General features: G+C 49.1%; 1 long non-coding RNA gene across 3 annotated transcripts; it reads right to left on the bottom strand.

Annotated features, from left to right (window-relative positions):
• Positions 1 to 2028: 2028 nt before the first annotated feature.
• LOC116658292 lies at positions 2029 to 8880 on the bottom strand. 3 transcript variants are annotated; one of them, XR_004313616.1, is made up of 5 exons: positions 8217 to 8880; positions 7245 to 7416; positions 6145 to 6348; positions 5630 to 5710; positions 2029 to 4213 (listed from the first exon to the last, which is right to left on the bottom strand). It is a non-coding gene; the product is annotated as an uncharacterized LOC116658292 (long non-coding RNA). The 3 variants fall into 3 exon arrangements; XR_004313617.1 differs by lacking the exon at positions 8217 to 8880 and having other exon boundaries at positions 2029 to 3048; positions 3340 to 4213; positions 7245 to 8177; XR_004313615.1 differs by lacking the exon at positions 8217 to 8880 and having other exon boundaries at positions 7245 to 8177.
• Between the last annotated feature and the right edge of the window lie 1009 nt (positions 8881 to 9889).

Raw genomic sequence — 9889 nt, 5'->3', positions numbered from 1 at the left:
CAAATCCCCTTAAATAATAAACAATAAACAAATGAGATTAGTTGTTGGGGCAAAGAATAGCAACCTTATTCAGAAAGCCAGCAGACCGAGAAGATGGTAGACTAGTTTACCAAAGAAGCATCTTACCAAGTTAGAATTCAGGCTTTTCCTAGAGCAATCTACCCAGGCAATGGAAATAAGAGCAAAAATAAACAAATGGGACCTAATTAAACTCATAAGCTTTTGCACAGCAAAGGAAACCAAAAGCAAAACAAAACGACAACTTACAGAACGGGAGAAAATATTTGCAAGTGGTGCAACTGACTGACAAAGGCTTAATTTCTAGAATATATAAACAGCTTATACAACTTAATAAGAAAAAAACAAACAACCCAATCCAAAAATGGGCAGAAGACCTAAACATGCATTTCTCCAATGAAGACATACGAATGGCCAATACACATACGAAAAAATGCTCAATATCACTAATTATCAGAGAAATGCAAATCAAAACAACAATGAGGTATCACCTCACACCAGTCAGAATGGCCATCATTCAAAAGTCCACGAACAATAAATGCTAGAGAGGGTGTGGAAAAAAGGGAACCCTCTTACACTGCTGGCGGGAATGTAGTTTGGTGCAGCCATTATGGAAAACAGTATGGAAATTCTTCAAAAAACTAAAAATAGACTTACCATATGATCCAGCAATCCCAATTCTGGGTATACATCTGGAGGAAACTCTAATGTGAAAAGATACATGCACCCCAATGTTCATAGCAGCACTACATACAATAGCCAAGATATGGAAGCAACCTAAATGTCCATTGACAGATGACTGGGTAAAGAAGCTGTGGTATATTTACACAAGGGAATACTACTCTGCCATAAAAAAGAATAAAATAATGCCATTTGCAGCAACATGGATGGACCTAGAGAATGTCATTCTAAGTGAAGTAAGCCAGAAAGAGAAGAAAAAATGGTATCATGTGGTCATGATATCACTCATATGTGGAATCTTCAAAAAAAAAAAAGGACACTATGAACTCATCTTCAAAACAGAAACAGACTAGCAGACATAGTAAACAATCCTATGGTTACTGGGGAAAGGGGGTGGGAAGAGATAAGTTTGGAAGTTTGAGATTTACAAATGTTAGCCACCACATATAAAAATAGATTTTTTAAAGTTTCTTTTGTATAGCACAGGGAACTATGTTCAATATCTTGTAATAACCTTTAATAGAAAAAATATGAAAACGAATATATGTATGTATATACATAACTGGGACATTGTGCTGTACACCAGAGATTGACACACTGTAATTGTACTTCAATTTAAAAAAAAAAGGGAAGGAGGTGTGGTTGGTTGCTGCAAACTTCTTAGTGTTAGAATCCTTTGTTCTTGCAGCTGTCCACATTGGTCAGGTCACAGTGTTCCTATAAACCTCCAATAAGACAAATGTTCTTCTCTGTGCTGCAACTTTTTATCTCTATGGGAATGGAAAAGTGTCATACCTTTAAAGGTCAGAACCTTGAGAACAGGCTCTCCTGTGTTTTTCAGGCTATAGGCAAACTTCTTTCAGCTATAGAGAAAGAAATAGAACACAAAGGCTAAAGTAAAAGAAACATCCAACATGGAGTCAGATTTGTTCCTCTCTATTACAATGTTAGGGAGCTAGAGGGCCCAGCAGTTGTGCTTGGAAGCCCAAGCTCAAGACCTGGGCCTCAGATAGTCCCGTCAGCCACAAAGGATGCGCCTGGGGTCTTCTCTGCTCCCCCAGTTTCTCAGGCACCACTAATGCATCAGTTACCTTCCTCAAAAATGCAGTGACAATGTGCGTGGGGACAGAAGAGAGAAGAGAAGCTGGGAGGGGCAGGACCTGCCCAGGGAGGGCCTCTGTGCACCCATTGGCTAAGAGCAGCCCTTACGGCCCCCACCGCAGGCCCTATTACAGGCCAGTCCTCAGTTCCTACCTTGACAACCTCACCAACCACCTCCTGTCATGAATCTGGAGTTCTGGGTGAGTAGCTGGAGGTATGAATGACGGATGTATATGCCAGGGCACGGTGAGATTTGAAGGCAATAGGACAAGTTTTTTGATTAAAAAAGGGTTTAAGGTGAAACTCACATAACATAAAATTTACCATATAAAAAGGTATACTTCAGTGGCCTTTAGCAACTACTACTTTTATCTAGTTCTGAAACATACTCATCACCCCCAAAAGGAAACCCGACACCCATTAGGCAGTCCCTATTCCCGCTCCCCGCAGCCCCAGCAATCACTGATCTGCTTTCAGTCTCTATGGATTTACGTATTCTGGACATTTCATATTAATGTGGTCCTGTAAGATACGGCCTTTAGCGTCTGGCTTCTTTCACTTAAGAGTAATGTCTTTGAGGTCCACCCACGATGTAGTACAGGTCACTGCTTCATTCCTTTTTATGGCCGAATCATATTCCATTATATGTCTATACCCCATTTTGGTTATCCATTTGTCTGTCAGAGATTTTTTGCCACCTTTGGCTCCTGTGATTTATGCCGAGCATGAGTGTACAAGTACTTGTTTGGTTCTCTGCTTTCAATTCTTACATACCAAGGAGTGGAATTGCTGGGTCACAAAATCATTCTATGTTAACTTTTGGAGGAAGGGCTGACAAGTTTTCCACAGGGGCTGTGTCATTCATGTCCCCACCAGTGGAAAGGTCCTAGGAATCCTCGGACAGACAGCACGTGGTGGAGGATTCACCAGGGGGTTTTGTGTGATGTGTGGAGGTCGAGATGGGGCTCCTCCCTGGTGTTCGCCGGGCACCCAAGTTCAGTGCCCAGAACAGTGCAGCCTCAGAGGCCCTCAGGGTCTGAGGTGTGAAGGAAGAGGAGGTGGGAGGGAGGTCCAGGGAGGTGATCGTGATCAAGCTTCTGGGACACAGAGTTTTGCGACACGACAGAGCCACACTGAAAGTCAAGGCCAAGTGCCCAGCACTGGGCAGACTTCCCCACTCGGGCTCCACCCCCAGGCAGCAGTCTGGGGAGCCTGACGCCTCTGTAGATCCCATTACTGGAGATTGGGCTGAAACACGAAATGATGAAAACGTAAAACATGAGGGAACAGGCTGTAAATCACTTATTGGCAGCCCGCTCTCCTCCTGGCCACGCCCAATCCGAGCCCGCTGCTGCTGAGGATTTCCTAGCGGCCTGGACCAAGCTCTCCCCTCGGGTGCCAAGAATCTGACCTGAGAACTGAAACCATGTGAGGAAAACACCTCGGGGCCTGACTCATCCCGCCCTCCAGCTGGGAGATCACCCTCCTGGCCCGGAGCCCGCCAGCCCCAGGCCTTGAGAAAACCCTGCCCTTCCTCACCGGCACTTCCTCGGCTTGTGAAATGCGGACGCTCGGCTTGCCTGGCCTCCCAGACCCTCCGGCGTATTCCAGATGTGTCTTGGGTCCACGGGGTTTCCCGCAGTCCTGGCTCTCCTCACTTGGTCCCAGGGAGGAAATTGGGAAACAGAGAAAAGGAGTGACTGGTTCAGGGAGGCCCTACGGGAAGGTTGTGTGGGGCCAGCGTCTGCAGCAAGGTCCCCGAGGCCAGGTGTCCCGCCCATCCCCGCCGTGCGAGGCTGGGCCAGGTGGGAAATGGGGACACCTGGGAACGTGCAGCCTGGGTGACTGCTGAGCCTCTCAGCTCCGATGTTCTTGGCTGTGGGTCTTCAAGGAGCAGCCAGTCCCAGCCAGAGCCCCAGTGCAGTGCCAGTCCCCCTCCTGCCCCCTAAAGAACAAGGGTGGTGCCTCGGTCCACCCACAGCTGAGCAGACCACTCAGTTTCCCACCTCAGCTGCTCTCATTGCTCTGAGGGTCCATGTAGATGGTTCCTTTTTAAGCTCATGGGGAATCAAATGTTGTCCTTTCATCTGAAGATCATTTAGCAAAGCAGGGATCCAGGCGACAAAAAGACTATGGTTACAATGAAGTAAAAGGTCAATGTGTCCAACTGCTCCATCCTCGGGTACCAAGCCCGTCAGCTGCAGCAGCTTGCTGGGCGGTGAACTCTTGTGGAAATGCGTACCTTTCCGCCCTGTGCAGGGAGTTCAGCCAGAAATGCCTCTTCCTCTTACTGCGTGCAGCCGTCTCGGCTCCCCAGGCTCACATCTCTCCATCAGAGTCCTGTCGTCGTCGGCCCATAGGGCTGGGCACACAGTAGGTGCTTCATAAATGTATGTGAAAGAGTCTCCGAGAGCTGTCCAGGAAAGGAAGACAGCATTTCAGTTACCCGTGGCTGCCAAACAAACCACCCACAACTTAGTGGCTTAAAACAACTACGATTTATTCTTTCTCATGAATCTGTGGCTTGGCTGGGCTCTCTCAGCAGCTGTGCTCACCTGGGAGCTGGATTGGGGCTGGAGTGGCCACAGTGGCCTCTTACCCTCCGGGGCCTCTCTCCCGCAGCCTGGCATTATGCAGTGATCTCATCTGGACTTCCCTAAAATGTGGTGGCTGGGTTCCCAGAGGGACCACTCTGAGATGACAAGCCCCGTGTTCAAGCCCTATCAAGCCTCTGCTTGCATCACACTTGCTAATGTCCCATCAGCCCAAACAAGCCACATGGCCAATCTTAGGAAAGGGACCACAGAGAAGTGTGAATTCTGGGAGACATGGTCCATTGGAGGCCACCAATGCAATGATCGACGACAGCTGGTGAATCCCACCCCCCTAAACCCCCCATCATATTCTGCACCATCCTCCCTTCTCCCAAGGAGAAGGAAGACAGGGCAGATTTCTCAGCAGACAGACATTTCCTAGAGTCCTCCACTCTTGAAGTGGGGGGAGGTTCCTTGGGTTTTAACACCATCATGCAAAAAGCATGCAGGGATTTCTTTTCAGATCCTGGAGGGTAAGTGGGACCATCATTTGCATGCATGCATTCATACTTTAATTACTTCATTCATTCACTGGACACAGTGCGGAGCACTGCCATCTCGGGGCACTCGGGGATCAAGGTGTAATAAGGCAACCCTGTTACCAACAGCAGCGCGCGCTGGTCCCCCCACATCCTGTGGGCCATGGGGACCAAGAGTGGCTGCGCAGGGGTTAAGAGCATGGACCCTGTTGGCAGATGGCTTGGCTTCACAGTCTAGCCCTGCCTCACACCAGCTCTGTGAACTTGGGCCCCCTGCCCGACCTTCCTGAGCCTCCCGTTCCCCATCTGAATTCTCTGGAGGTGTCAATTCCTCAATCCCTGGACAGTACTCAGAACAGCCCTGGCAGGGAATCAGCACCAGGCAAACGCTTGCCAATATTGTCCATGATGAATCCTCCCAGAAAGAACTTCTCTCCCACTTAGAAAAATTATCTACATTAGATGTAAACAGAAGCAGACCAACCTGGCAATGTCTGAAACAGAGGAAAAACAAAAACTCCCCTCCACAGTCCACATATCCAAAGAGAACCACCTGGTGTGGGCACTGAAATACGTACCAATGTCCATTCTTTTCTGGACAAAAAATTGTCTCACTCTATTCACACTGTTCACAGCCTGTCAAATAAAGCTTAAGAATATGTCAAAAGTGTTGGTCATAAATATTACTTTACTTCTTGATCTTACTGACTACGTGTGTTTTGTTGTGTGACAGATGCCTTATAGGGAGACACTTACATGATTTGGGATTTTTCGTGCGCATATATTGCCGGGATGACTCCTCAGCCATGTCCCTGATCACATCCTCAGAATAAACTCCTAGAAGCAGAAATGCTGGATTCAGAGGGCAGACCCACGTGCACATTCTCCCAGGGCTTTGTGGGCCGTGGGATCATATTTTTCTCGCTGGAGAGCAGTGGTGTCCGCCTTGAGAGCCATGGCACCCTGAGCAGGGACTTCCTCCCCGTTCGCTGCTCCATGCGGCAAGCAAGGCCAGAGATACTTCTAAAGCCCTGGGAGCCTTCTGCCTGCCCATGACCGGTGATGTGCCCCAGGTTTCCACCCGACCCTCCAGCACCCCTCTCTACACACTGGATTTCCCCAGCTTCATTGCCCACTCTCCAGCAGGTAACCCCAAATCTACCTGCCCTGCTCTGATGCCCACCTCCTGCCTGGACCTTATCGCCGCCTGACTGTCCCACGGGAGCTTCACACTCATCCAGCCTCAACCAGCCTTCTTGCCTTTCCCATACCTGCTCCTGCAAGCTGTGTGAGCAGAGGCACAGGTGTCGGGGTCGGGAAGCCTGGTTTGACTCCTGGCTCTGCCACTTTCCGGCCAGGTGACTGGGAAAGTGAGCTGCAGTTTTCCCCAGCTGCAGAATAGGGATCAGAACCATAGCCTCTCAGGGCTTTGAGGATTCAGTGAGGTGACATCGGATCCGGATGCAGTGTCAATGCTTCATAAATGGTAACGAGAGCAACATGTATTATCATTTTTACTGTCACTACCCAATGCTCTAATCGGACACCTCCCTTTCATTTCCCCCTCCTCCCGGGGTCTCTGCTCCTCCACAAACCCAGGAAGTAAACCCCAGAAGTAGTCTTCTGCCCTGCCCTGTGCACGTGCATTCAGTGGGCTCCCTGCCCACCCCTCAACCCCCGCCAGCACACGGCAGATGCCTGGAAAGCTGCTTGAGTGAAAAGTACGGTGGTCCCCATCTCTAACAAGCCGTGGGACCCGCGAGATCACTTCCTCCTCTCTCTCTCTGGACTCTGCTTCCTGATTTGTAAACTTATCCCCAAGGGCTCTGACAGGGAAATGCTGCGATTCCCCATCCCTTTGCTGGTTCCCAGCCCCAGGGAACCTGGGAGCCTGGCTGCATCACTCAGGCAGGCAGATTCTAAGCGGGAGTGGACAAGATGACAGCTGCAGAGATAACCCCTCCTTTATCATCGAAACCATCAACCCTCCCCGAGATTTCTGGACTACTGTCCCTTGGCTGGCTCGGAAATTTATTAGCTCTACCAATATTTTCTTTCGTAGTTCTGTAAAGCAAGCTCAAACTCGGTGAGCACTGCCTATGCAAAGACCTTAAACCACATGTTTATTTTCCTAAGCTATAAAAAGTTTATAGGGGAGCTGGACTCCTTGTCTGACACACCAGGCTCAGAATTGCTACTGCATTCCACAGGAAGACAAGGGCCCTGTGTCAGCCCGGGGTGGGCAGGAGGGGTGGAGGAAGGCTGGCCAGCCCGCGGCGGAAAGAGCACAGGGCGTGGGACAGGACGAGAGTCGCAAACTCAGGGGGTGGAGGGGGCGCTGGGGAGGAAGGACGAGGATGGAGGGTGGTACCAGCGTGCAGCAAAGCGACACCAATATCAGGATGTGTGGTTTCTCCAGTGTCTCTCTCCTGTCCCAGCAGCTTTGAGGACACTGAGTCAGCAGAAACATAGGCTGGCCCACCTTCTGACATAGTCCCGTTGTCCTAGAATATGGAGTCTGAGATGCTTGGCTCTGGAATAAACTACCAAGAGTGGACACCTTTGGTTAGTTGCTCTCTAGTCCATACTGACCTCAGCCCACCTGCCCACTCACCTCCACCAGCCCAGGGCTTCACAAGTATCAGATGCCCAGTGTCATTCAGACCTCAAGCACCAGGACATGCACTGAGACACAGTGTTTTGATTCACCAGCTTGGATTTCTGGGATCTCTGAGATGGGATGAGCCTTTGAGAGTAGAGTATTTCTACTTGGCAGGCAGGCCTGGGTTTTCCCACCAAGATGGTGCCTGCAACTTTCAGTGGACATCATAAGTGGTTCTTGGACCCCAATATCTACACCACCTCCTGCTGAGACCCGAAAGGCTCACTGAGTCTGGGTCCTTAGTCCTCCAGGCCCCTGGTCCTGCTCTGCCCCATCGTGGCTGCATCACAGGGGTCACATCCAAGGGGAAGGAAGGAGAGGAGGGGGTGAAGCACCCCAGTTCTCATTATTCCAACTACACAGATTTGAGCACTGGATGGAGGGAGGGGCAGGACCAGGTGACCTTCAAGGTCTCTTCCAAACCTGAAATTCTATGATTCTTAGGAGAAGAAGGAAACTGCCATTTGCTCAGAGGAGGGATTCTCAACCTTCTCAAGGGCAATGTCTCTTCTCTATTACAAATATGTCATAATGCTCCTTCACTGCCTGGGCACTCACCTCCACTCACCTTCCCTGTCTCCAATCCTGAGCTCCCGGATTCCCACCTTGCTCCTGAGGCCGGGCCAAAGAGCCCCCCACGCCCCACCCCCCCCCACCCCCAGGCCCCTGACATGCCCTCACCCTCATCCACGGGGGCTGCCACCTGCAGAGGAGTCGGGGGAGCAGAGGACAGGCGGTCGGCCAGCAGAGGCATGCACTGCCTGCATGAAGATAATCCACATTTCCTTTCACATAAAAATGTTTGGAAGGTGTAACGCTTGAGTAAAATTGGTTTTCTAGGGGCCATCCTTTTTCATCCAGGAACCAGGGCTGGGTCCCAGGCAGTTTCTTTTGGGGGGGGTAGTAGCCATCCTCATGGGTATGAGATATGTGATGCAGTTTTTATGTTTGTTTGTGGCGGGAGGTAATTAGATTTATTTATTTTTATTTTATTTATTTTTAATGGAGGTACTGGAGAGTGAACCCAGCACCTCATGTATGCTAAGCTCTATCACTGAGCTATACCTTCCCCACTATGTGGTAGTTTTTATATGTGCTTCTTTCTTAAGACTTTAAATAACAAGCTTTCGTAGTAGGTCTAATGACGACCGTTAACAGTGAAGTAAGGATGGGCATAAGATTTTCTGATGTGTGCAACCGTAATATGAAAGCATCTGTGATTTCTGCTGATTAAATAAAGACTGTTTAAAGGGTAGGGGGTGGGCGGAACCTGTGAAGGTGGTCAAAAGGTACCAACTTCTGGCAGTAAAATAAGTAAGTCCGTGGGGGTGTAATGTACAGCATGGTGACTACAGTTAATAATAGTGCATTGCATATTTTAAATTTGCTAAGAGAGTAGATCTTAAAAGTTCTCACTCACAAGGAAAAAAGTTTTGCCTCTCTGTGAGGTGATGGATATTAACTGGACTTACTGTGGCGATCACACCACCGTATGTACACATATGGAATTATCATGTTGTACACCTGAAACTACTATGTTAAATGTCAGTTACATCTGAATTTTAAAAAAGAGAGTACTAAATTTCAATTTGAGATGAGAAAAAATTAAAATGCACTTTTCTTCTCATCCAGATCGGTGGACACCTTGAAATCTTAACCCCAGGTTGAGAAGACCTGTGCTGAAGAGACATACCCAGAGGAGAATCCTAGAAATCTGACAGATTAACACTAAAGGAAAATGTCTGACAGATGTGTGAATCCACTTTCTGACCATCCTGGGGATGTGGCAGAGGGACCCAGCTGGTAAACAGCCTCCCCTTTACCCAGAGTCTATCCTTGGTCACTGAACTCAGGCCATGATGAAACTCACTGCCCAGGATTTGCAAAGCCACTGTGTTGACGCACTGTGCCCTCTGCAGTTCCTTGCTGCCCAGACCACCTCTCTGAGCTTTGACCTCCAAGAGCTCCAGAGAACATCACCCCGCGGGGCACGTTGTCCTTTCTGGGAACGCCTCACTGCAGAGGAGGTGAGGGAGTGCTCTTCCAGAGCCTAGGGTCAGTACTCCTCCACCGTGAGAAATGGGGTTGAAACCAGGAAGAGCCATTTAAAGCCCCAGAAATCAACCATGCAACCCTCCCAGCCACATCTTGAAGCATTTTTACTATCAAGAAGGATCTGCATGCAAATTTCAGAACCTGTCTGCCTGTTTTCTTTGCAAAGAGTATTGGAACTGTGGCAGGAAAGGAAATCCAGAGAGACAGGGTAATGGGTGTAGATGACTGCTAACGGGACCCTCAAGTCCCTGGGCTGTCAGCCCTGTCTCCCTTAAGCACACGTTTGGAGTTCAAGTTCG

This window comes from Camelus ferus, chromosome 20 (genome assembly GCF_009834535.1).
Source record: "Camelus ferus isolate YT-003-E chromosome 20, BCGSAC_Cfer_1.0, whole genome shotgun sequence".
In the NCBI taxonomy this organism is placed as follows: domain Eukaryota; kingdom Metazoa; phylum Chordata; class Mammalia; order Artiodactyla; family Camelidae; genus Camelus; species Camelus ferus.
The sequence above is the reverse complement of the archived record's forward strand: the minus strand, read 5'-3'. Positions and strand labels throughout refer to the sequence as shown.